Genomic DNA, 27,202 nt, shown 5'->3' with positions numbered 1-27,202 from the left:
AGAGAAATATTTGAAATATTTGTTGTTAACTGCCATAAATGTTACTCCTTTGAAGAATATGTTACTCCCGATGAAAAACTGGAAGCCTCCGGTGGCATTGCCGTGTTCGTCAGTACATCCCGTCCAAGCCAGCAAAGTATGCCGCCAAAATTTTTTCCCTTGTTGACACAAATATGTGCTACACCTGCGAGAGGAAAATATATGCTGGCAAGCAACCGGAGTAGGAGGATCATGTCAGTAATCACTCTTCTGACGTCGTTCGCAGAAAGATAATGCCAGTAATCAACACAGGCCTAATCTGACCACTGACAAATGGTTCGGCGACGTCCCCCTAATGAATTAACTGACAGATAAGACTTTCAGACGTTGCCACCTTGAAGAAGAATATATGGCAAAATCTGGCTGAGTTCAAAAATATGTCAAGAAGAGGCGAATAGTCCAGCCTTTTAGGTTTCAAGAGAGAGAGTACGATGGTTTCGTACATTCCCCGTAAAAACCAAAATGTGATTTTCTTATCAAGTCTCCACTTCGACAATATGATCGACGACAAAAATGGTCCCATGAACAAACCTGAAATTATCTTATTTTACAACCAGATGAAAGGGGGCATTGATACGGTTAATAGCACAACCTATGATGTGGCTAGAAATACACTGCAATCGTCAAAGGTTATTTTTTTCTGTTCTCAACGTGGTCGGTATGAAAGCTCGGAAAGCTGGAAACGACTATGACTCGGACAGCCGGAGGGCGTTCTTGCGTCACTTGCTCAGAAAATGGAAATTTGTGGAAAGATCTTATGGGACCAAACTGCTGAGGTCATCGGTGCCTAAGCTTAGACACTACCTAATCTAAATTACACTAACTTACGCTAAGGACTCGAATCTCCGACAGGGGGAGCCACCCGAACGGTGACAAGAGGCCTCAGGCCACGCAGCTATGCTGCGCGGCTCTTAATCAGAGGGCTGATAATTAACGTAATGGTACGACGAAGAAACGATGAGACACCTCTGCCCATACAGCTACGGCTATGGTTGGTTGAGGTCACGCCGATATCGCAGAAAGGCTTCAACTGCAGGAAATAATTGTGTGCGCCTTGTTACCAGAGGAAACGGTGCAAAAGCATGAAGTACTCTTGTGTTGCTTGTGAAAATTACTTTCAGTCACATAACTACAATTTACAACGAATGTCACGCTACTCAAAATACAGTGCAGGGTAGCAATGAAGCGTCTGACAGTTCCTGAAATAGTTTATTAGCATCTGCCCGAGGAACAAAGGGAAATTCATGCTGTGATAATGTGGTATGTAATTCCCTGCTACCTGATATTTAAAATGTTGTTTACTTTACTGAGTTCTGTGATTTTGTGGTGAGTAAATTTCGAAAATAATACAATTCCTAAGATTTTCTTCGTGAAGGTTCGTGATGTAACGCAGTCATGAGTAATATATACGTGAAGTATGTAAGTTTCCTCTGTTGAAGGTAAGCTGCAATACAGTCCATTTTTAACATATTCTGATGTTCCTCACCCTTTCCCTTAATTTTCAGTGCAATCTGTTGTTCTTCAGAAACTTTTTTCGCGTGAAAATGAATTGTGCACTTCTGAGGTCCTCCATTAATGGCGGAATAGGGGCACCGCTAGCGGAATATTAAGGACAAAATGTCTGCTATTCCTAAAAATACATCCAGACACCTAATGGAAAGCACCCCCAGAAAAGCTAAAACCGTCATAAAGGCGAAGGGTGGACACGTCTTTTAACAAATGAACAGATACTTCTGAGTAGATAGTATATAATTCGTAACGTGTGCCACGTTTGAAACTAAACCTTTTATGTGCCGTGAGCTGACAGATGTTTGATTCAACTTCGGGTGGACAGATGTTCAGTTCGCCACCGGCCACCCAGGTCTAGTTCTCAGTGATTTATCTCAATATCTTAATGGAAAAGCCGCTGCGATTCCTTTGTGAGTACACTGTACCCATACCAATTCGCCTTTTTTTACCTTTAACACTGCCTTTTCTCAACAACCAATTTCATCACTGGCGAAAGACGGAGCATAGCCTTGCACTTGGTCTGCTGCTGTGAGAAGGCATCTGTAGTCTACACTAATAACAGGAACTTAGCTACACAATTCTCCAACTGAAGATGATTATGTGAACCATCGAAACGACTAGCGAGGAAACAGACAAGTGACAGATTCAGTAAATTGTTTTATTCATAATTTTACTTAATTGTCCGCCGCGCAGGATTAGCCGAGTGGTCTAAGGCGCTGCAGTCATGGACTGTGCGGCTGGTCCAGGCGGAGGTTTGAGTCCTCTCTCGGGCATGGGTGTGTGTGTTTGTACTTAGGATAATTTAGGTTAAGTAGTCTGTAAGCTTAGGAACTGATGACCATAGCAGTTAAGTCCCATAAGATTTCACACACATTTGAACATTTTTGAACTACTTAATTGTCAACATCAGAACTTTTTTTGTCATTATTGTTCTAACGAATTCGGCTTCTGACTTAGATTTATATCACAAGGGCAGTACTAGATGTACGCTCCATAAGCCATAAGAGTAGACTGCATGCAGAGATTTGTACCAGAATCAAATAAAAATTCGAAAAGTAAATTAAATTGCAACTGAGTGCCGCTGACGGATATCACACGCAAATGAATTTCCTGAGTAGCTGATATATTTATTTAGAGCATAATAGGTACAATCAGGCACAGCCGATGCACTAGGTCTAGCGAACGACGGATGCTCACGCACGTTGTAACGATATCTGATGCAGCCTGACAGGCTATCCCCCGGGGCTGCGTCAGCTCGCAGGCTGGACACCTTTGCTGCTGACAGTCTGTAATTGGACGCCCCGACCTGACGCGGTAATTTGTGGAGCACCCCTTATCTCCCCCTAACACCCCTCCCCTCCCCCTCCGGCGCCGTCGCCGCTCACCGCCACCTACCGACACACCCACGCACGTCAGCGCTCCTTTCAGCGCGCGCCACAGGTCAAGTACCTGCCCGCCTACCATCAATACCGATCGTTACAAGGTTGAGACGGTTCCGTGAGAGTGGCCACTTAAGCTAATGTGACAACTGTTTGTAATACAGCGCCGTTAAGCTACAATTTCGATTCAGTGCTAAAGAAGGAAATGAGATGAGGGTTTGACGTCTCGTTGATGGCCAGGTCGCAGGACACGAGGCATGTAAGGATAACATGAACCATATTTTTCATAAAGATCAATATTAGCAGCCCATTTCCTGTAGCTGTGATACTGCTAATACTCTAGAAGTTTCTGAATCGCACAGTAAGGCGCGAAGGGCGAAAGAATCGCCGGTAGATTGAGCGCGCTTTCGAGACATCCGGGCCGGCGACTAGCGTAAGAGTCAAGGGTGACAGTCAGAAGCGTGGACCAAAGTCTAATGCTGAAGTATGATAAGTCTGAAAATGACGAGGAGAACTACTTGAGTCCTGTGTTTCGCTGAATATTCATGGCAAGTAATTTTATAAGACAACAATGTTTAGACACAACGGTATAACGGAATGACGACAGTGGAAATTTGTGGCGGATCGGGACTCGAACCCGAATTTCTCGCTTTAAGCGAGCGGTCCCTAAAACCGCGTTGGCTGTCCGTGGCATGGCTCATGGAGAGACGAAAACTTCCGAATGTCGTCGTGGCTGCGTCACATCCTGTACTCGTTTACACGTAGACATGCTACGTAATTCCCGTACGGGGGAGGGGGGAGATATTTTAATTCAAAGTCTCTGCCTGGAATAGGTGGATAAATACAATATTGCAGTGTTTGTGTTGTTAATATCACAGGCACTACAATATCGTAAATAAAGTAAAAGTGTTTAGAATCGTAAATCCTGAGTAGTTTGAATATTTTCGAATGGCACGTTTGTGGCAGCCATAAATAGCACATAGTAGACTAATCTCTTAGGCAACCGTGTATAAATGTTGAATATCAAATGATGCCTTGAACAGTTTCGGAAGAAGTAACTAAGTAACTTCCTGGCAGATTAAAACTGTGTGCCCGACCGAGACTCGAACTCGGGACCTTTGCCTTTCGCGGGCAAGTGCTCTACCAACTGAGCTACCGAAGCACGACTCACGCCCGGTACTCACAGCTTTACTTCTGCCAGTACCTCGTCTCCTACCTTCCAAACTTTACAGAAGCTCTTCTGCGAACCTTGCAGAACTAGCACTCCTGAAAGAAAGGATATTGTGGAGACATGGCTTAGCCACAGCCTGGGGGATGTTTCCAGAATGAGAGTTTCACTCTGCAGCGCAGTGTGCGCTGATATGAAACTTCCTGGCAGATTAAAACTGTGTGCCCGACCGAGACTCGAACTCGGGACCTTTGCCTTCCGCGGGCAAGTGCTCTACCAACTGAGCTACCGAAGCACGACTCACGCCCGGGTTCGAGTCTCGGTCGGGCACACAGTTTTAATCTGCCAGGAAGTTTCATATCAGCGCACACTCCGCTGCAGGGTGAAAATCTCATTCTGGAAGTAACTAAGTAATTCAAATATGCGTGATGTGAAACTGCTGAACGAACTGAGTTACGTGGCTAAGGGAGATGATTGATGTTGGACTGAGATAGACTGATAACGGACCGCCAACTGTCTACAAGTGAAACAATGGACTGTGTTTAATTTAAGTGCCTTTTGTCGTTTCAAAAAACCTGTTGTAGTTCCCTATATATGGGATATTGTACGCATGTTGATACCCACACGGTTCAGTAGGATAGCCCCCTGAGTATCCGATTGTCACAAACTTGAGCAGATACAACAATGATGGAAAAGAAAACTAATGTACTCAAAAGTACCATCACAGCGTTTACAATCTAAATATGGATGTCAGGAGGAATTCGAACCTATTCTTCCTGAATCTGAATCCAATGTGTTACACGCTGTGGAACCTCCCTCTGTGATTCAGTGCCAATCATCTGAGTCGATGGGGAGTACACGATAGCAATACTCCGACCCCATTAGCCGATGGTGAGGGGTATGAATATATGTCTACAGCAAGCACAACAATGTCTTTCCTCGCAAACCGTGTTACTTTGTATAATAACGGCTTGTATACAAGTATTCGATATCACGAGGCAGTTGAGGATGTTAAGCAATATCAACATCGAGGACCGTGTGACACGTTACCTTTTCGTCCACATGTACACTACAATCGTTCCTCCCAGCAACGCCAACCATATGAAAGTTCCTGGCAGATTAAAACTGTGTGCCGCAGCGGGACACGAACATGAGACCTTCGCCTTTAGCGCGAAAGTGCCCTACCGACAGATCTATCCATGCACTAATAATGAATTTTTTGAATCTTTCAAGAAGTTTCAAATCAGTCGACACACCGCTGCAGACTGAAAATTCATTCTGGAGACACCAACAATGCCACCTACAATGCGAACAGCACACGTTTCAAAGTGCCAATTGTAGTCACAAAAGTGCTCTGCATGGTTGTGATTGTGTTATGTCGGAGCTAAGTGATTTTAGCGTGGTCAAGTTGTTGGTGGTCGTACATAGGGTGCTTCTATAAGCAAAGCATCCGAAATGTTTGGTGTCTCAATAGGCAGCGTACCGAAGATTTATAGCGCATACAGGGAGAGCCGAATAATATCATCCGTTACGTCACAACGGAACTGTATGTCGAGTGATAGTGGCAGCCGGTCATCGAAGAGTATTATGACGACAAATAATACAGCAGCCGGCGACACGTCTCCATTGATTTCCTGTTCAGTCTTGATGTTTACTGCCCCACTGCAGTCGTAATTGACGAAATCGTTGGGTCGACATGGCGACACGTAAGGTTGTCTGCTGTGGAACCCTATGTTCAGCTATGGGCGCTGAACATTTTGATCTCTACCAGATATGAACTGTGTCAGATGTGCTACAATCGCCGCGTGTCCTTTTGAACAGAGCGTACAAGCTTCCAGCTCCACGCTCCGTGATGACGTGCGGACGTTCCACACTTTGTCGCCTGCTCGCAGTTTCACCTCCGTTCTACCAGTTTCCATACATGCTCATCACTAGTATCTGAACAGCCGACTAGCCTCTCCTTTTTCGGGTTGCTCGTTCCAAGGGCCGGAATACGAGAGACGTTAAATTTTTCTCTGAAATCACGTTGGCGCTATTCAGGATTACAATACACAATTCAATTCCCCATTCTTTTGGCTACTAAATCCTGTTTGTCAACATAATCTCCGTTCAGTGCTACGGCCTTACGCCACATTATGGACAGGACCGTTATGCCTGCATGGTACCATTCGTTCTCATTGAGAAGGTCAGGTTAGTTTTTATTTTTGTGCCTACAAACACGCTGAAGTCGTTTCTTCAATTTCCTAACGGTTGAACGTTGCAACATGAGGGAGGACGTCAGACTATGACGGCCAGTTGAGCACCTTGGATGAGAGTGGCCGTACGTTCCGACATTGCATGAGTCACAGCTGTGTGCAGCTGAACTTGAACTTCAAGTTGTAAATCGATTAATTGCGTAGCCTCTTAAAAAGGTTGACTATCGGATGGGTAAACTTTGGGTTTATACACCGTAAGGTGAACGTCGAGAGCGTCAAAGCTCATGCCCAATAAAATACTTACGAAACGAGAGCAAATCACTGGTAATTAGAACACATACGACAGAAGCAACGATAATAGACACCGTGTTAGCCGCATACAGTTTCCTTTATTAGGCAACAAAACGGTCACACTTCGTTGTAGGTGCATCTTCAGGTGATAGCTGTTAACATATAGTGCATTATAGCGAAAAAAATGAATAGGTTTCTCCTTACAAAATTTCACTTCATAAGGCTAGAAACCATGTGCAATATCCCAACGTACTAGTTGTAAACCGATTCATTGTGTAACCTCTTAAAAGTTGATCACTGAGTGGATAAACTTGGAATTTATAAACCGCAAGGTGGACGTCGAAATCGTCAAAACTGATCCTCCAAGGGAATACCTAGGGACAAGATCAGATCATTCCAAATTAGAACATATAGGGCAGAAACAGTGATAATGGACACTCATGCTCCAAAAAAATAGGTAGAAACGAGAGCAAATCGCTGAAGGTTAACACGCACAAGGCAAAAAAAGTGGTAACGGACACCATGTAGTGAAAGACTACACTAGCCAAAGCTGTGTTATAATAGACACAAGAGCTTAAAGTTGGCTGATTATTAAACATATTGCTAAAGTGCAATCTACACTCCTGGAAATGGAAAAAAGAACACATTGACACCGGTGTGTCAGACCCACCATACTTGCTCCGGACACTGCGAGAGGGCTGTACAAGCAATGATCACACGCACGGCACAGCGGACACACCAGGAACCGCGGTGTTGGCCGTCGAATGGCGCTAGCTGCGCAGCATTTGTGCACCGCCGCCGTCAGTGTCAGCCAGTTTGCCGTGGCATACGGAGCTCCATCGCAGTCTTTAACACTGGTAGCATGCCGCGACAGCGTGGACGTGAACCGTATGTGCAGTTGACGGACTTTGAGCGAGGGCGTATAGTGGGCATGCGGGAGGCCGGGTGGACGTACCGCCGAATTGCTCAACACGTGGGGCGTGAGGTCTCCACAGTACATCGATGTTGTCGCCAGTGGTCGGCGGAAGGTGCACGTGCCCGTCGACCTGGGACCGGACCGCAGCGACGCACGGATGCACGCCAAGACCGTAGGATCCTACGCAGTGCCGTAGGGGACCGCACCGCCACTTCCCAGCAAATTAGGGACACTGTTGCTCCTGGGGTATCGGCGAGGACCATTCGCAACCGTCTCCATGAAGCTGGGCTACTGTCCCGCACACCGTTAGGCCGTCTTCCGCTCACGCCCCAACATCGTGCAGCCCGCCTCCAGTGGTGTCGCGACAGGCGTGAATGGAGGGACGAATGGAGACGTGTCGTCTTCAGCGATGAGAGTCGCTTCTGCCTTGGTGCCAATGATGGTCGTATGCGTGTTTGGCGCCGTGCAGGTGAGCGCCACAATCAGGACTGCATACCACCGAGGCACACAGGGCCAACACCCGGCATCATGGTGTGGGGAGCGATCTCCTACACTGGCCGTACACCACTGGTGATCGTCGAGGGGACACTGAATAGTGCACGGTACATCCAAACCGTCATCGAACCCATCGTTCTACCATTCCTAGACCGGCAAGGGAACTTGCTGTTCCAACAGGACAATGCACGTCCGCATGTATCCCGTGCCACCCAACGTGCTCTAGAAGGTGTAAGTCAACTACCCTGGCCAGCAAGATCTCCGGATCTGTCCCCCATTGAGCATGTTTGGGACTGGATGAAGCGTCGTCTCACGCGGTCTGCACGTCCAGCACGAACGCTGGTCCAACTGAGGCGCCAGGTGGAAATGGCATGGCAAGCCGTTCCACAGGACTACATCCAGCATCTCTACGATCGTCTCCATGGGAGTATAGCAGCCTGCATTGCTGCGAAAGGTGGATATACACTGTACTAGTGCCGACATTGTGCATGCTCTGTTGCCTGTTCAAAATGGCTCTGAGCACTATGGGACTCAACTGCTGAGGTTATTAGTCCCATAGAACTTAGAACTAGTTAAACCTAACTAACCTAAGGACATCACAAACATCCATGCCCGAGGCAGGATTCGAACCTGCGACCGTAGCGGTCTTGCGGTTCCAGACTGCAGCGCCTTTAACCGCACGGCCACTTCGGCCGGCCTGTTGCCTGTGTCGATGTGCCTGTGGTTCTGTCAGTGTGATCATGTGATGTATCTGACCCCAGGAATGTGTCAATAAAGTTTCCTCTTCCTGGGACAATGAATTCACGGTGTTCTTATTTCAATTTCCAGGAGTGTATATTAGAAGCGAAGTTAGCATATTCATCTATTCGTCGGGTGGGTAAAACCATAGTTAAGTAGATCACTTACAGACAAACAAGAACCGACAAAATTTCAACCGACTATCGTCGAGAATATACAGGGAAAAATGGAACAGCAACAGAACACTTGTGAACCGAGAGGAACTGATAAGAAAAAGCTTTTTTGGAAGTTATCAATAAAACTGCGCTGACGCATACCATACAAGAAGGATTCTCAATAGCCTGGTGGAAGAACGTATCACCGGATCACCACTTTAAACTTCCATAGTTCCTTCACAACCGCCTGATCTTGTTTGTCTGTAGGTTTTCTACATGAGCTATTGTTTTAGACACCTGCCACAGATCTTGTATGTGCTAACTGCACTCCTCCTTTAATGTGGAGTGCATTTACGCAATATGTTTAGTAATGAGTCAACTTTTTAGTGCAATCTTTCACTACACGGTGTCTTATTATTGGTGCTTCTGCCGTATGTGTCCTAATTACCAGTGATTTTCTCTCGTTTCGTAAGTATTTTATTGGTGCATGAGTTTTGACACTTTCGACGTTCGCCTTACGGTGTATAAACCCAAAGTTTGGCCATCCGATGGTCAACCTTTTTAAGAGGTTACGCAATTAATCGATTTACAACTTGAACGTTGGGGCATCAAACAGTCTCTCTATCCTAATGAAATGAAAAGTTGTGAGCAAAAACCTTTTCCTCTTTCTCGCTATTTTACACTTTGTATCAACAGCGTTTATTAAAAAACCGTTTGTATTCGGTACAGGTTATCACCTGAAGACGAACCTATTATGGTGTGAAACCGATTCTGTCGTCTAATAAAGGAACCTGTGTACAGCCAAAGCAGACTTGAAGTATTTTCATTTATTTCCAGAAAATTATTTAAAGGGATTTTTAAGATTATTCTGGAGAGGTTTAGGAAATTTCTTTACAGCAACAATGTTTAATCTAAGCTGTGGTTGTTCTAACTACAAAATAGTTTTCTGAGACTGTACCGGCTGTTAAACAAAAGGGGAAAAAAGAATTTGTTTGTAATCTGAAGCAGGATTCAAAGGCGGAAAATAACCTCTGTTATTGATTCGGTGTCTAATATCCATGCTACAGGCATCACAATAAAAGGACACGCCTCTTAATAAATATCAACACGATATAAAATGGTTCAAATGACTCAGAGCACTATGGGACTTAACTTCTGAGGTCATCAGTCCCCTAGAACTTAGAACTACTTAAACCTAACTAACCTAAGGGCATCACACACATCCATGCCCGAGGCAGGATTCGAACCTTCGACCGCGCGGTCTCACGGTTCCAGACTTTAGCGCCTAGAGCCGCTCGGCCATCCCGGCCGGCTCAACACGATATACTCCGCTAGGCGTATGGCTTATACAGCGACTAATCTATGCCCTTCTATACACTTTGCCGGCAACATGCAAGTCCTGTGCGGCTATAAGCTATGCAGACAATTTATTATTTTGATATACCGTTGAATTTCGTCCCACAACTCAGTCCACGAATTAATCTCGTAGTGAATTACACTTGGTACGTAGTACAGCCCTACTACTAATGTTCACTGTGTCTTGGAACGTCGGAAAATGGTTGAAATATTACTTCATTGTGTGGTTGTTTGACCTGATTCAATGACTTCATCAGTTTTACTACGCACGACAGGTTGCGAACGATAGTTTCCTGCAAGCGCAGTAGACATTTCATACAAGGCTGAAGATCAGGTTTTAACGTCCTATCTGCTATGTCCTTACCTAGAGACTCGGAATAGGAAAGGATGACGAAGTAATTTGGCCGTATTCTGTTTTTATGGACCTTTCTGGTATTTATCTTAAGCATTTACTCGGAAACGATCGGAAAGCTAAATCTATGTTCGTTGGGTGAGGATCTTAACCGCCTTTCTCCCTAACACGTGTCCATTGTCTTAACCGCCTCACTCTGTAAATTTCACCAAATCTATACATTTAGTTCACAATGAAAGTGTGGACAAGAGTGAGACACATGGAACTATGCATTCACATGTAACTATGCATTTATATTGAACCTCGTGAATATTCCAATAGAAATACGAAAATTTCGATTTATGGGAAAGGTTTCAATATATCACTTTTCCATCTATCTATTACACTTCGATCTCGGATACTGCTTGCGCTATCATTTCTCCTCGTTCGCGTCTTTCGAACTTAATAACAGAACTCATTCTCGTAAGCAAAACCGAGCTAGTAGTTGGTGTAGTTGTTAGCACGATGGTTTCGCATTGAGGAGGAAGACGGTTCAGATCCTCGTCCGGCAATCCATATGTAGGTTTACCGTGATTTCCTTTAATTGTTCAAGGAAAATGTTCAGAATTTCCTTTGAAAACGGAACGGCGGATTTCCCTCCCCCTCCTTTCATAATCTGATCTTGTGCTCCGTATCTAATTACCGCACTGTCGACGAGGCGTTAATCTCAAAGTCGTATTGAAAGCTTCGTTGTTTCTTGAATTCATTTCGGAAATGATTTCCCGGTTTTGTTTTCGCTTAATTAAGGGGTTAAAAATTCCCCAATAAAAATTCCGTCAGGAAACCAATAGATAGGTGAGGTAATAAATTCTTTATTTCAGTGCTATTATACATTTTTTAGAGTTTCATTGGTTCAGCGTACCTTGTTCGTTACAAGGACTAAGTACGAAAGGCGAAAAGGTGATGCACACTTTAAATTCATTCAAATATTGGCATCTGGTGCCTTTTAGTAACTGACGGCGATGCTAATGATAATCATTTTTTCATTGATGTACTGTTTTGTAGCGTGAATGTTCGGCGCTATCACTGAACCTTTTGCGGCCAATATCTCATCCAATAAAAAACGCACTGAACCCACGCAGGTAGCAGTGTAACATACGACTGTTTGTAAAAGATCATCAGCATGTCTAGAGAGAAGATATTAATACGCGGAAACTTTTTAGAGAGAAGTTCTGTCGACAACAATTACCAACTGCGATTGCGACGTTCATATTAAATGTGAAATGTTTATTACTCGAATCGTCGATAGCGTCGTGCTCCTGATCGCCGTATACAGTATTTGCGCAGTGTCAAATTTGCTCCCCTGAACACGATTAGAGACTCAAAAACTGATGGGAATTAAAGAACATTAAAAATATGCATGCCGTTTCCAGCCATACTATCTGAAAGCAGCACGACAAACAAAATCTCATCGTACAGTAATGTGCATTTTTATCGCCAAACATTTCAACAGATTTTATTACCGGACACGGTTTATCACCCCTGCTCGTAATCTGTGAAATAAAAAAAAGTGATGTGTACACAAAGCAGTAAATACACATGTAACATTTTCGCTCTTACTCTGACAGCGCCAAATGTTCTTGTTATATGCATTCCACTGTAAACATAACTAATGCTTATTCATCGGCCAGTACGTAAAATGTCAATACTTTACATATATGACTTCCGACGATCGTTTTAATCAGTACCACTCCAAAGCTTATTTAAAGGAAAAGCAAAAAGAAAAGAATAAAGAAAAAGAAACAGGGACCGGATTCGTGATATACTGGTAGTGAAGGTGCAAGTCGTTCTCTCCGATGGATGGTTATTGGCAGATGTCGAAGTAGCCAGAAGTTTGCCTTAGACAAGTCATCACTGCTGTTTACATTGTACATTAATTACCAGGATGACAGTATTAATGGTAACTACAGACTTCTTGGAGAAGATAGAATTATTTTTAATGAAGTACCATCTGAAAAGAAAAGCGGGTAAAATATCCAGTCAGATCTTGATATGAGTTTACAGCGCTACAGATATTGGCAGCTTGCTTTAAATATTTAAATATCCAGAAATGTGAAACTGCGCACCTCAGAGAACGCAAAGCAGAAAGCAGAAAGAGTGCATCCCATCCCTGAATATTGCACAAGTGCCTGGGGGCGATACCAAATAGGACTAAAAGCTGCACTGAGCTACAAAAGGAGGGCAGCACGAATGGTTCAGTGGCAGCAACAGCTGCAACACTTCTGAAAGTTATTTGTACCAATGGTATCGTTACCTAAAACATGAATGTTCTCCATAATTTAGGTAGATATTTCTCGTGTAATGGAAGTACAAGCAGTGTTATTCTGGCAATCAACACTCTTTTTCATGAACATCGTCAATCTAGGAAGCTAACAATAAACAAATGCAAGAAAAACTGCGAGAAACACTTTCTTTCATTGCGAGTAATGTCTAGCACCATTGTTTTAGTTTTCAGAGTATACTGCTTTATATACGTGTGGGTCAGGACCTTATCAAAGAAATTCTCAAATAGCTTAGCAAGACTGAAATCGTTCTCTGAAATTAAAAAGAATTCAAAGTCTTATTGATCTCTTACTGAATCAGCAAATAAGTGAGGGACCACCTCCTTAATCCCATTACTTTGTGTTCCAGATCTGTGGGCCTTATGAAAGATTTATTAATTTCTTTTAACTAATTATTGTTTGCAGACGGTTCTCCATTAGCTGACAATCTTCAGTTTCACCAAAGAATTTTTTTTTACAGCATTTGTTTTGAATTTGCTCTGCTTTTAATTCAACTTTTAATGTGAGTTATTTCAAAGACAGATGGTTAATATTTTCCTTTTCTTCGTTGTCACCGTCTTCATCCGGCATATCTTCATTTTGTGTAGACGTTGCAGACCGCTGCATTGCGCAACTGACATGCATGCGCTGCAGTTATAATTAGTTATTAATCTTAAGTGTACCAGAAATAAAAAAAACAATAAGATACTTCAAGACCGCTGTTTTTCTTTTCATTTTCTTTGTTCTCCTACGCCAGTGATCCCAATGCTTAAGAAATTTAGAGTACGACATACATTTCTATATGAATGTTTACTCATATTATTCATCCAACCGCACACACATTAAATTCTGATGAGCACCAAGAAGCAAATGTCCTCCCATGTGTGGGTATGTGGGTGTTGAGGATGGGGGTGACGGCTGCGGGGGGTGGGGGTCTCACGTGACTTTGGAATAACACACAACAACTTTGCTCTGTCCTGTGCCAACCTCTTCATCTCAGAGTAACTCTTTTAACCTACGTCCTAAATTATTTCTGGACGTATTCCAATCTCTGTCTTCCTCTACAGTTTTTTTCCCACTACAGCTCCCTCTCATACGATGGAAGTCATCCCATGTTGTCCTAAGAGATGTCCTATCATCCTGTCCTTTCTGATTATCAGTGTTTTCCACAGATTCTTTTTCTTTCCGAGTCTGCGCAAAATCTCCTCATTCCTTACCTTATCGGCCAACTACTTTTCAACATTCGCCTGTAGCACCACATCTCAAATGCTTCGATTCTCATCTGTTCCGGACTTTCCTTATTCCGTGTCTCACTACCATACAATTCTGTGTTCCAGAAGCACATTCTCAGAAATTTCTTCCTTAAATTAAGGCTTATGTTGCATACTAGTGGACCTGGCCAGGAAAACCATTTTTGGCTGTGCTAATCTGCTGTTGATGTCCTCCTTGCTCCGTCCATCATTGGTTGTTTTGCTGCCTAGGTAGTGGAATTCCTTAATCTTGATGTTAAGTTTCTTGCTGCTGCTACTTCTCGTAACTTTCTTTTCCCTTCGATTTACTCTCAATCCATATTCTGTACTCATTATGCTGTTCATTCTCTCAGCAGATCATGTAATTATTATTTATTTTCACTCAGTGTAGTGATGTCATCAGCGAATCGTACTACCGATATCCTTTTACCTTCAATTTTAATTCCACTCCTGAACCTTTCTTTTATTTCCATCAATGCTTCTTGGATCTCCAACTGATCCATGACACAATCACGTTTAAAATTTCGCATTTTTCATAATGCACCCTTTACTAGAAACTTCTAAAAAGTGGAACAAAAATCCTAATAGTCTTAACGGAAACATAGTACGTAACCTTGAGCTATACTGCACAATTTGCTCAAATACTTTTAAACAAGAACAGACACATTTCTCTGGGTTCGCGTGAGAACCACATCGAACGGTAGATCTTCTCTGATTACTCATTAAGTTAGTGACTTTGTTTTAATCGGTACTTTATCATATATCTGTCCTCCAAAACGCATTTGGTTATGATTACTGAACAATAAGGTCAGCGTTCCATTGACTGATCCTCTGTTACAGTCTTCATTCGAAGTTCACATGTATTGTCAGCTGAAATTACTTCGTGATTTGATGCACAAACACCGTTCGTGACGGTCGTGCGATAAAGTGGTGATCGCACAGAGCTGGCTTCTGCTCGTTGTTCATTCCCGCACAGACTGCCTTTGGAGAGGAGATCAAAGTAACGGATACGAGACACGTAGATCTCTGCATGTCACCGATTACAGAGAAATCGTGTATGATCTGGACTGACGAGTATTCTACTTCGCCATGATCACTGCAATTTCAGCTCTCCTTAACTGAGGTGGTCTGTGCAACGAGAATCTGTTCACTCATGTTCCAAGCTGCTAACGCAGTCACAACAACAGTGCTGAGCATCTGAAAATTGACTGCACGACACAACCTGTCAGGTTTGAATCAAATCCGCTGTGTTGAAGTCACTGGAACCTATGTGGTGATCGCGAGGTTACATTTTGTCGCACACTCTAAAACACAACAGACTGTTTTAGTATGTAAAAACGTAAGGATGAAAGTAACTTTCGCATGATGCGTCACTGCCAATTAATACAGGCTAACTTGGACTTAACATGGAACTGGCTACGGCAGCATAGAACAGAAGGTAGCTGAAAGAAATACGCAATGAGGCGAACAGAGATGACATCTTTATTCTAAGAAAATAATTACACTGAAGTCATTGTGATTTGTGGTAGTCTCCTGGAAATTAAAAATATGTAATATGCTGTGTGACCTCACGGACGACAGTGCGTGCTCTGCAAAGTGCTCTCATGCTGGCCACAAGGTTGTCAAGACGTTCGTGTGGTAGGGCTTTCAAATGGCTCCACCAAGGCGGTTGACAATTTCTGGACGTGGACGTGCTACTATACGACCCCCCCCCCCCCCCTTAAGCACATCAAACGTGCTCGATGCGATTTAAATCGGAGAAATGGGCAGGCCAGTCCATTCGCCGAATATTCTCTCGCTTGAAGAACTCTTCACCACTTCAGTACGGTTCGAATAGATTGCGTATTATCGTCCATAAACTGAAGCCAGGGCCTAATACAACCACGAAAAGAGGCACGTGTAGAAGTTGTACAGTGCCACAGTAACGTTTAACAGTGAGCGTGCCGTGTTCAAGGATTTTGAGGTCAGTATTCCCATACAGCACTGTGCCTCCCAAATGACATGTTTTCACATGACGCTAAGTCCAGAACTGTCGAACATGGTCGTTTTGGTAGTCCAAATGTTATGGTGTGGGGAGGCATAATTATGCACTGGAATACTATCTTTAAACACGATACACTCATTGGTCACAGTTACTGTGGTACTGTACTCCTTTTATTTTGCCAATTTTAAGGGGTCCATTAGGCCCCGACTTCTTTTATGCAGGACAACACATGTGGAGGAACTCTTGTAGCGGGACACTATTCGGTGAATGGGATGGCCTGCAAGTTCCTCCGAGTTAAATGGATTCGAGCAGGTGTGGGGAGACCTACTGCATCAAGTCCACATGCACCAACGACCATCAATCAGTTGTCAGTCGCGCTGTTAGAGGAAAAGCAGGACGTACCACGAGAATACTTATTGTCTTTGAATAGAGGTGTCGTTTTTGTGCGTCTCAATCCGTATTTCTCTCAGTTACCTTCTGTAATATTATGAAACAGTTCATTCAGCGTGTGGCCCATGCTTCATGATGCTATGTTACTTGGCAGTGACACATTACGTGAAGGTTACTTTCGTACTTATGTTCCTCACACCAGTGCAGAATGACAGCAAGAATGAAAACCCATGACGCAGCTATAGGATCCCTGTTCAAGAGGAGATAAAAGCTCTATCTTTTATCATTGGCGTAGCTTCTCTCTCTATGCTTTCCTCATTCCTTTCTGATTTGTTATTTCTATCTCATCCACTAATCTTATTCCTCGCTCTTCGTATTTCCAGTTAACTTCTTCTCCAAATTGATTCCTTATACACTGTTGTGATGTGTTTCAGTTCAGTGTGATTACTCACATTCGAGAAGATCATAACGAATAACAATAAGGTACACATTTTTCTCTGATAATATCTTTCTGATAATACTGTTATTAATGTACATACCACAATCTCAAACGTTGCAATGTATAATGACGCAAAAATCTTTGTACGTAATTTGAGAAACTTTTCCAAAACTCATTTGGGTATTGAAATATATATAATTTGTATTTGCTCAACCATTTTTACTTATTATATTTTATGAAGCAAACATGGACAGAAAGAGGTCTTCAATCCCAAGAATATGTAACGTGAAAATTCCTTAATGGTAACACAACTGACATTTGAACTGTACAAATTTTCATATTTACTCGCTGAGAAAGTCTGTTGAGATGTAAAAGAGGGCCTGGGGGCTCTAATTTTACAAGGTGAACTAAAGGCATAAATAAACAAAACAATAAATAATGTAGTGGCAACTTCGGCCACTGAATGTATCAGGATGACCAATGTAGTGGGAAGAGGTAGAAGGCACCATATTAAAACTCGGCGAGAACTTTCCAAGTGATTTATTGTTTTCAACTACAGTGCCCTCGTTCCTCTTGGTGTGCGTCATAGGGCTCTGCAATACTGAGGAAGCACACCAGTGGCCCCTGCAACACAATGCTGTGTTGTGCTGGCCTTGGACAGCCACGGAACTGTGACGGCGTCAGGGTGCCGACATTTGGCTCACTGGCCTGCGTCCCTGCCAACTCAGCGCTGCTCGGTGTGAGCTGCAGGCGGCCAGCTGCTGCTTCTTCTCGCTGGAGTGGCTGAGAGCGCAGCGACGACAAGTGCCCATGATCCAGTGTATGAATCTGCGGCCCTCGCCTTCGGATGTCTCCTGCGTGAGTTGGAAGCCAGGACGACTGCCCACAGTAGTGATCTGTGGAGTGTCCCGCTGCTGCCTGGATGGCTATAGCTACAGACCCCGCATCAGACTCAGGGGGTCGAATCAACGACCCGCCTTGGACTGGAACGCTGGCGCCCCGTCTGCTGCTGTATGTAGCCGGTGGTGTGACACGCCCTGCCGTCCAGGAGAGCTGCCACACTTGAAAGGAATCTCGTCAGAACCCGCACCTATTTACACGCGGCCATGGGCCTCTGTTTCGCATACGCGCCATTTCATGTCACTTACACATAACGCTTAGGCTGGCCAGTGGCCCCGTTCTGCCTGTGTGCGCCATGCAAACTGCTGTGTGCGCCGTCTCCGGCGTTTCGACACCCCTGTGGCCTCTATTTGCCTTCGCAAATGCTGGTATGCGTAACCCACTGCAATCCGGCCCTCATCTGGCTGTAACTTGTGCTCAGAATATTGCACAAAACTATCTTTCCCTATTCTCAACGGTGGTGCCGCGACAATAAATAATGCCTCCTTCCACATGCGCTACGTAAAGAAACGGGAGCGGCTGTTATAGACGGCACCTACCCCACTGCACAAGCAGTAACCGATAACAACAGTGCATCGCACTCTACTTTTGATTTGTATATATTAAGTGTAGAAAAAATACCCTCAAAATGTATTTAACGTAGAAATGCTAAACAAGTTAATATTTTATCGTCTCAATACATTAGCACTACGTTTGAAAAGGTTCAAATACTGATACTAAAATGCTCCCGAAAGCCAGCATATTGACCAGACAAGGAGTAGAAGGAAACTGTATTTTAACTTATCGTAAGCCACATCTCCAGTTTCTCGGAAGCCTGCTGCAACATTTTCAATCCTTGTAGAGCTGTTCCTTATAGACCCGTGCCAAAGGAGGCCGTTTTCGGTGCGTCCTTCCCAAGTATCTCGATCCATCTTCTCCTCCATCGTTCAACGTGATCTCCCATTTATAGTCATTTCAAAGAAATTCTTGGCTATCCTGGTTTATTCCACTCGTTTCACTGCTCTGAGCACTATGGGACTTAACATCTGAGGTCATCAGCCCCCTAGAACTTAGAACTACCTAAACCTAACTAACCTAAGGACACCACACACATCCATTCCCGAGGTAGGATTCGAATCTGCGACCGTAGCAGCCCCGCGGTTCCGGACTGAAGCGCCTAGAACCGGACGGCCACCGTGGCCGGCATACACTCGTTTCACATCACCGTGCTACCTAAATCAAGACTTGCGTAATTTTTCCGGTATACTTGCTGTAATTTTACTCAAAGATCTAACAAAATTCATTTCAGAATCCTGGATTTGGTTATCATCCCCCTTTGTCAGAGTAGGCTAAAGATGTCTATTAGTAGATCTAAATGGGCATATAACATGTACTGGTGATGGTTTGCTTTGCCATCTGTTGCCCAAAGGATTGTAAAACTGGGCAGCCTGATGGGTACAGCTTAGGAATTCGCTTCCAGTTAAGTTTTCACAATCTGTCACACTCTCCAAACATGGGACATGTTCCACATTCTCCTGGACTCTTCCATTCAGCTGTAACTGGAGCTGTTCTCCATGTCTTATCTTCGTGGCTACAGCATTTGATTCACTGACTTTGAGAACAAACGTGTCAGACATGATTGACCAGACATGGAGTAGTACTAAACTGTATGTTCAAGTCTTTAGTTTTCTTGAACTTCCTTAGTATCTCCACAAATACTATGGCACATAATTGATTCTCATTGAATTTGTGTGTGATTTTTGTATTAAACAGAACCATAAATGATCTGACGGAGTTACATCTTTTTGGCGAAAGTGTAAGGATAGAAGCTGAAGCAACTAATTAATATTTGTGCCACAGACAGGACTTAAACCAAGCTTTCCTGCTTAATAGGCAGGTGTGGTGCCCACTACACCCAAGCAGAGTGAGACCACCACAGCAGCATAGAGTATCCTACCCTAAGGCCCTACCAAACCAAATTTCAAATTCACTTCTGTAGCCCATTTTCCTCCCGTTCAATCGTCAGTATTGCCAAGGCTCTCCGATAGTGGAATAGCACCCCAGCTTTGTTCGTAATGCGGAAATCCGGCCTATACCTCAGGTGAAAGTGAGCGACTGATTTGATAGACTTACACTTTCCTGGAGACATATGAGTCTCAGCTTTATCTTCGATTATGATAGGCAGGATATCCCCATAACGTACAACTCTGGGATCCTATTCCACTGTCGGAGAGCCTCTGAAGTACTGACGTTCTAAAGACGGAAAAGGGGCTGGAGATGTGAACTGAAGTTTATGTTAGGAAGGGCGTTAGCGTTAGACTAGGGAAGTCCGTGCAGCAGTGGTAGCCACAAGGCTACAGTGATGTAATGGATCGCGCATCTGACTAGTAAGCAGACTGATAAATGACTGTAAACTTATGAAGTTTCGTTCGTAGCATGGTAACCATTAACTTCTGAGTTTCTTTTTAACGTTCGGTAACTATTCACTTCTAAGTTTCTTTCAAATGATAATTTAACCATGCTGGATTTATTGAAATCCGTGCCCGTTAATGATTGCTGGTGAATGGAAACAGACAAATATTTTAAAGAAGCTTTTGCAGTAACCAGTTTCGGGTATGATGTCCATCCTCAGATATTCAACGTTTCCGATTACATTAATGTTTGCATAGGCAGAATGTCGTTCACTAGAATATACTACAGGAGCGTACGACTTGTAGCGGTGGATACATTAATTTAATCGTAAATGTTAACCATCTGAAGATGGCCAGCATAGTACAAAACCGATTAAGACAGGGAAATAAAAAATCTTAGAAATATTTTTCACTGTTTAAGTCGTTCACCAACTTCCATTTTATTGTTCAAGACGTATTTTAGGCGAAATAATCATAAGCTTTTTTATAATAACTTCATTTACGTTGCTATGATGTGCCAGAGAGAAACATACATGAAGCGGTATTAATTTACCACCTAAGACAAGGATTTCTCTCAGAAATGCTTTGTGATCATTAAATCAGTTGATGTTGAGCGAATTACATTATGTAGTGAGACACTTAAAGTAGTGGAGCAGTTTTGCTATTTGGGTGCTAAAATAACTGATATTGGACGAAGTAGCGAGGATATAAAATGTAGGCTCGCAATGGCAAGAGAAGCATTTCTGAAGAAGAGAAATTTGTTAACATCAAATATAACAGATTTAAGGGTCAGGAAGTCCTTTACGAAAGTATTTGTACGGAATGTAGCCATGTATGGAAGTGAAACATCGACGATAAACAGTTTGGACAAGAAGAGAACAGAAGCTTTAGAAATGTGATGCTACAGAAGAATGCTGAAGATTGGCTGAGTAGATCACATAACTAATGAGGAGGTACTGAGTAGAACTGGAGACACAAGAAATTTGTGGGACAAATTGATCAAAAGAAGGGATCGGTTGGCACGACACATTCCAAGGCATCAAGAGATCATCAATCTAGTACTGGAGGGAGGCGTCGGGGTAAAAATGGTAGACGGAGACCAAGAGATAAATACAGTAAGCAGATTCAGAAGAATGTAAGTTGCAGTAATTAATCGGAGATGAAGAAAAAAATGGTTCAAATGGCTCTGAGCACTATGGGACTTAACATCTATGGTCATCAGTCCCCTAGTACTTAGAACTACTTAAACCTAACTAACCTAAGGACAGCACACAACACCCAGCCATCACGAGGCAGAGAAAATCCCTGACCCCGCCGGGAATCGAACCCGGGAACCCGGGAGTGGGAAGCGGGAACGCTACCGCACGACCACGAGATGCGGGCAGGAGATGAAGAGGCTTGCACAGGATAGAGTAGCATGGAGAGCTGTATTAAACCAGTCTTTGGACTGAAGGTCACAACAACAAAAACGAAATCACCGAAGACTCGTTACGGTGCATCCAATAGAACACAAAACGTTCAGAAGAATTTTTGAAAAAAAGAGCGTTTCATAATTATGTTCTATGCTGTTTCCATTTCACATCTATGAAATTTTGCCTTTAACGTAATTGAGCACTGCATACGAACAAACTAGTTTCTCTGAGATTCACTTGCAAGAAGTTTGTCCTGGTAAAGACAATATTATGATTTTGAAAATTCAGTTACTAAAATGTCCGCCTGACGTCCGTCTATCTTGTGACTGTATGTAAGGACGACCTTTTTAGCCCCGTTTAAGGAAACGAACAGCGTGCGTAGCACAGAGTATGGATTACAGATAAATAAAGCACAGGCGATGGAGGGGAAGCATGGTGGAAAGGAGAGTGTAGACTTGCTTAAAGTCAAAAATGGGAACAACACAGTAGTGGCAGAAAAGAAATGATTCTCCTGTTTAGGAACCAAGATTATGTAGAATAGAACGATACCATAAGTAAACTGGCACAGGCGAAGAAAGCTTTTTCGAGTTAAAGATATCTACTGGCATCAGAGATCGATACAGGAATGAGCAGGCAGTTCCAGGAAATGGAAATCTGGAGCACATCATTATGTAGAAGTGTGACGTGAACCATCCAAAATCCGGAGAGGAAGTAACTACAAGTACCTTGAGGGTTATTAAAATTTAAGTGGGCAGATTAAGTAATAAATGAAGACTTACCAAAAATAATACGCTAGGAAAGGCTTTGACGGGAAACCTAAGAAGAAGATGAGACAGGTTGGTGGGAAACTAGCTACGGCATCCACGGATACACTACTAGATCAAATGTGTCCAGACACCTATATGAATAGCGGTACTGACCTCTAGATGTCACGAAAGGTAGACCCGCCAGCGTAAAGTATTGTATTGTCAGTAGAGAAGCAGTAACACAATGAGTCGGCCAAGAGAGTTCGGTGACATCGAACGTGCGCTAGGCATCGTTACCTGAGTAACAGATCCATCAGGGCGACTTCAACCCTTCTAAAGCTAGCCATGTTGACTGTAGGTGATGTGATATTGGACTGAAAACGCGGAGGAACAAGAAACAAGACCAGGCAGGCCTGATGTATTGACGGATAGAGACCATCGATCATTGCTGAGGATGGTTGTGAAAAACCGCATAATATGAACGCAATGAATCGTTCGTGATTCCCTAAGTGCTCCCAGCTAGCCACCTAGCACAGTTTCTGTGCGCAGAGAGTGAAATGGAATGGGGGACAGTGGTCGAGCAGCCCCTCATTTCTGTAGACAATGGTAAGCGACGCTTGTGGTGGTATAAACAGCAACGCCATTAGACAGTGGATGGCTGGAGACTAGTGACGTGGAGTGGTGAACCATACTGTACCCCGTGGCAATCCGATCGACAAGTTTGGGTTAGGTGAATTTCTAGAGATTATTGCTTGCCGTCACGTGTAGTCCCGTTCGGAGAAAGGGATGTTTCAGTATTTTTTTTTTTTGTGGTTAGGTTGTGGCGTACTCAAAAAAAAAAAAAATACCCTAGATGCAGGAGGGCATCAACATGTTTCTCAGTGCATTGTGCACTGCGTACAGTAGAGGAACGGTTGGGAGGCGATGACTGTTCGTAATATGAAAACGTACACTGTCTTAAAACATCTTTAGAGAAGCAATGGTTTGTAAACAACAACATTCGGGGAGATGTGAACCTACTGGAACAACTTTTGGATGACTTAGCTCCAGACATAGACTTCCACCGTCATTACCTTCCCTGTTTCCGGCTCTTAGTGAAGACTGAGCTGCCATTCCTCCACAGACATTCAGATACCTGCCTGATAGTCTCCGCAGATGTGAGGATAATTTTGGTCGGATAATATAGTTAACTTGAGATGGACGTATAATTGGTAAAGTAGTAGAAACTGACGAGGATCAGGGTATGTCAAATAGATTGCAGAGAGCGCAGAGATGGAAAGATTAGTAAAGGACAGGAAAAGATGGGCAGTATCAAACCAGATAAAAGACTGATGAATTAGGAAACTGACGTCATGTCGATCGCGCCATTAGTGAAACCTCAAGGGCGCATGACATTTCATCACTACTCTGCCCTCTATATCCTCGATGCGGCTCTGTACTGGTTTACAACATATCTAAAATGGCAGTCAGTCACAACTCGCAGCGGATACACTCTGTGCAACAAAATTATATAGTCACTTTTCTGGAAACACCTTAATTCTTTCCCTTCGACACATAAGGTCGAAATTTGGATCAGAAGTGTCTATAACCTATCTTTGCAATTGTGCAAAAGAGTGTCGCCCTGCAGTGTCATCCTTGGGCACGACGCCGCTTCAGAAAGCAAGGTGAGAATTGACACGAAAATACCACAGGAAGTGGATAAGGAACCTCAAGTAAACTGCCCATTTCCCTAGTGCGTTTTTCCCCAAACATTATGGGGTCAAAAACGACAATTCGCAGTGCGATGAGCAATGAGAAAATGTTCTTGACTGAATTTTACACAACTGACCAATTACTATGTAGGCAAACCGCATCCAAAAGATGTCGAAAAGGTTGTCTAAACCTCAGGGGCTGGAGAAGCCGCCACACTGATTTGGTGTCGAAATTCCTTAATGTACAATTTTAATGTGCACAATAAAGGTGAGTGTGTGGCACCGAGGGTTTTGCTGAACTGCGGGGTCTTAGAACGACCCTTTGCCGTTTTATTCACGCGTATGTTAAAGTTGAATTCCCGCGTGATCACACCACTGAGAGGCGCAAAACGGGAGGGCTGTAAATCATAAGAACCATTTGTTGCTTCAGATGAAATACAAATGCCGTCGAATGGTTCTGAACGGTTCCAGGCCAATACACGGGAGCAAAAATGGCGGTTGTGCTGCACTCCAATCGGTTGGAATCACGCTCAATGGGGATGTAGACCTACATTGTCCTCAGAGACGGGCTGGTAAGTCCGAGGACGTCAGCAGTGTTAAAGGATGTCAAGAAGGTCTTCCTGTTGCTCTTCGCACAGCGAACTGTCACTTTCGCCTGCGAGATGTGTGAGAATAAACGCCCCAGGGAAATGGGTGGTTTCATTGACACCCTTTATGCCATCCCATGAGGCCTCTTCGTGTTGATTTTGAGCGGCGGTCTGTCTGAAATGTTGCCCTCGGCCACCCATGGGAAAACCGTGTGGTTTCAGCGGTGAGAACTGAGGTTTTGATCTCCATTGCAGAGACGTCTAAAGAAGGGGTGAAATGTGGGTAAGAGGGGCTCTGACGACCCTCTCGTCGTATGAAACGTCCAGGGTGGCTTTGGACAGAGATGTGATGAAATTTGGTGTCAATATGACTTCATTAACCCACCTTACAGCTCACATAAATTTCCAGGCTGTGGCTTTTTTTTTCGAGTGTGTCAACATCTTGCTGTTTGAAGCGTCACCGAGTCCCACGGTGACGTCACAGGGCGCCACGTTTTTTCACCATTGTAACCGAAAGTTGTAGGCACTTTCAACCGAATTTCAAACGCATTCGTCTGAATGGGAGGCCATTACGGTGTTTCGAAAATGTGATCCTTTAATTCAAAATGATTCAAATGGCTCTGAGCACTATGGGACTTAACATCTGAGGTCATCAGTCCCCTGGAACTTAGAACTACTTAAACCTAACTAACCTAAGGACACCACACACATCCATGCCCGAGGCAGGATTCGAACCTGCGACGGTAGCGGTCGCGCGGTTCCAGACTGTAGCGCCTAGAACCACACGGCCACTCCGGTCGGCAATCCTTTAATTCTCGTCCGCAGTGCATTTCAGCACATTGTCTGTGGATCGAGAACGAAGCAGCCAGACAAGAAAAATTACGTCACCTCAAATATGCAATACAAGGAAATGTTCCACGAACTTCTCCAGCGACTACGTTACTACATCTTGATCACTGAAAATGTCGTTGAGTCTTTCGCGATACTGTTACAACAATGATCTCCATTTTCAGTTCACTCGTAGTCTCAATATATTTTTTTACCAGAGAAAGTGGCGATAGCGGTAAAGGGTGCAGGCTACTGAAGAAGAATGCTAAAAGTCACGTACCGGAACTTCAAGCGCTGATAGAAAGCACCGAAGCTGAAATCGTTATAGGTACTCAGATGTTTCGGACGGGTGGTAGGGACAGAGCATCGAGTGACATTATTCTGAGTGCACGATCCGAAAATTACCTCGAGCATTTAAAAAGAGAACCGACTCGTGGAGAATACTGCCTAATGGCTCTGAGCACTATGCGACTTAACTTCTGAGGTCATCAGTCGCCTATAACTTAGAACTAATTAAACCTAACCAACCTAAGGACATCACACATATCCATGCCCGAGGCAGGATTCGAACCTGCGACCGTAGCGGTCCCTCTGCTCCAGACTGCAGCACCTAGAACCGCACGGCCACTCCGGCCGGCGACTCGTGGAGATAACATCTTGGACCTACTGATAACAAACAGATCCGAACTTTTCGACTCGGTAAGCGCAGAACAGAGAATCAGTGATCATAAGGCCGTTGCAGCATCCCCTAATAAGGAAGTAAATAGGAATATAAAAAAAAGGGAGGAAGGTTTATCTGTTTAGCAAGACTAATAGAAGGCAGATTTCAGACTACCAAACACATCAAAACGAAAATTTCTGTTCCGACACTGACAATGTAGAGTGTTTATGGAAAAAGTTTAAGGCAATCGTAAAATGCGTTTTAGACAGGTACGTGCCGAGTAAAACTGTGAGGGACGGGAAAAACCCATCGTTGTTCAACAACAAAGTTAGGAAACTACTGCGAAAGCACAGAGAGCTTCACTGCAAGTTTAAACGCAGCCAAAACCTCTCAGACAAACAGAAGCTAAACGATGTCAAAGTTAGCGCAAGAACGGCTATGCGTGAAGCGTTTAGTGAACTCGAAAGTAAAATTCTATGTACCGACTTGACAGAAAATCCTAGGAAGTTCTGGTCTTAGGTTAAATCAGTAAGTGGCTCTAAACAGCATATCCAGACACTCCAGGATGATGATGGCATTGAAACAGAGGATGACACGTGTTAAGCTGAAATACTAAACACCTTTTTCCAAAGCTGTTTCACAGAGGAAGACCGCACTGCACTTCCTTGTCTAAATACTCGCACAAAGGAAAAAATGGCTGACATCGAAATAAATGTCCAAGGAATAGAAAGGCAACTGGAATCACTCATCAGAGGAAAGTCCACTGGACCTGACGGGATACCAATTCGATTCTACACAGAGTACGCGAAAGAACTTGCCCCCCTTCTAACAGCCGTGTACCGCAAGTCTCTAGAGGAACGGAAGGTTCCAAATGATTGGAAAAGAGCACAGGTAGTCCCAGACTTCAAGAAGAGTCGTCGAGCAAATTCGCAAAACTATAGACCTATATCTCTGTCGTCGATCTGTTGTAGAATTTTAGTACATGTTTTTTGCTCGCGTATCATGTCGTTTCTGGAGACGTAGAATCTACT

At 43.8% G+C, this 27,202-nt stretch overlaps 1 protein-coding gene and 1 non-coding gene across 2 annotated transcripts in view; both read right to left on the bottom strand.

The window, feature by feature from the left end:
- Positions 1-27,202, bottom strand: part of LOC126235137 (leucine-rich repeat-containing protein 15-like) — a 273,873-nt gene that overhangs the window by 110,716 nt on the left and 135,955 nt on the right. The window lies entirely within an intron of this gene.
- Positions 4,317-4,391, bottom strand: Trnap-cgg (transfer RNA proline (anticodon CGG)). Its single transcript has one exon. It is a non-coding gene; the product is annotated as a tRNA-Pro (tRNA).

This window comes from Schistocerca nitens, chromosome 2 (assembly GCF_023898315.1).
Source record: "Schistocerca nitens isolate TAMUIC-IGC-003100 chromosome 2, iqSchNite1.1, whole genome shotgun sequence".
Taxonomy (NCBI): Eukaryota; Metazoa; Arthropoda; class Insecta; order Orthoptera; family Acrididae; genus Schistocerca; species Schistocerca nitens.
This window is presented reverse-complemented; position numbering and strand designations above follow the sequence as displayed.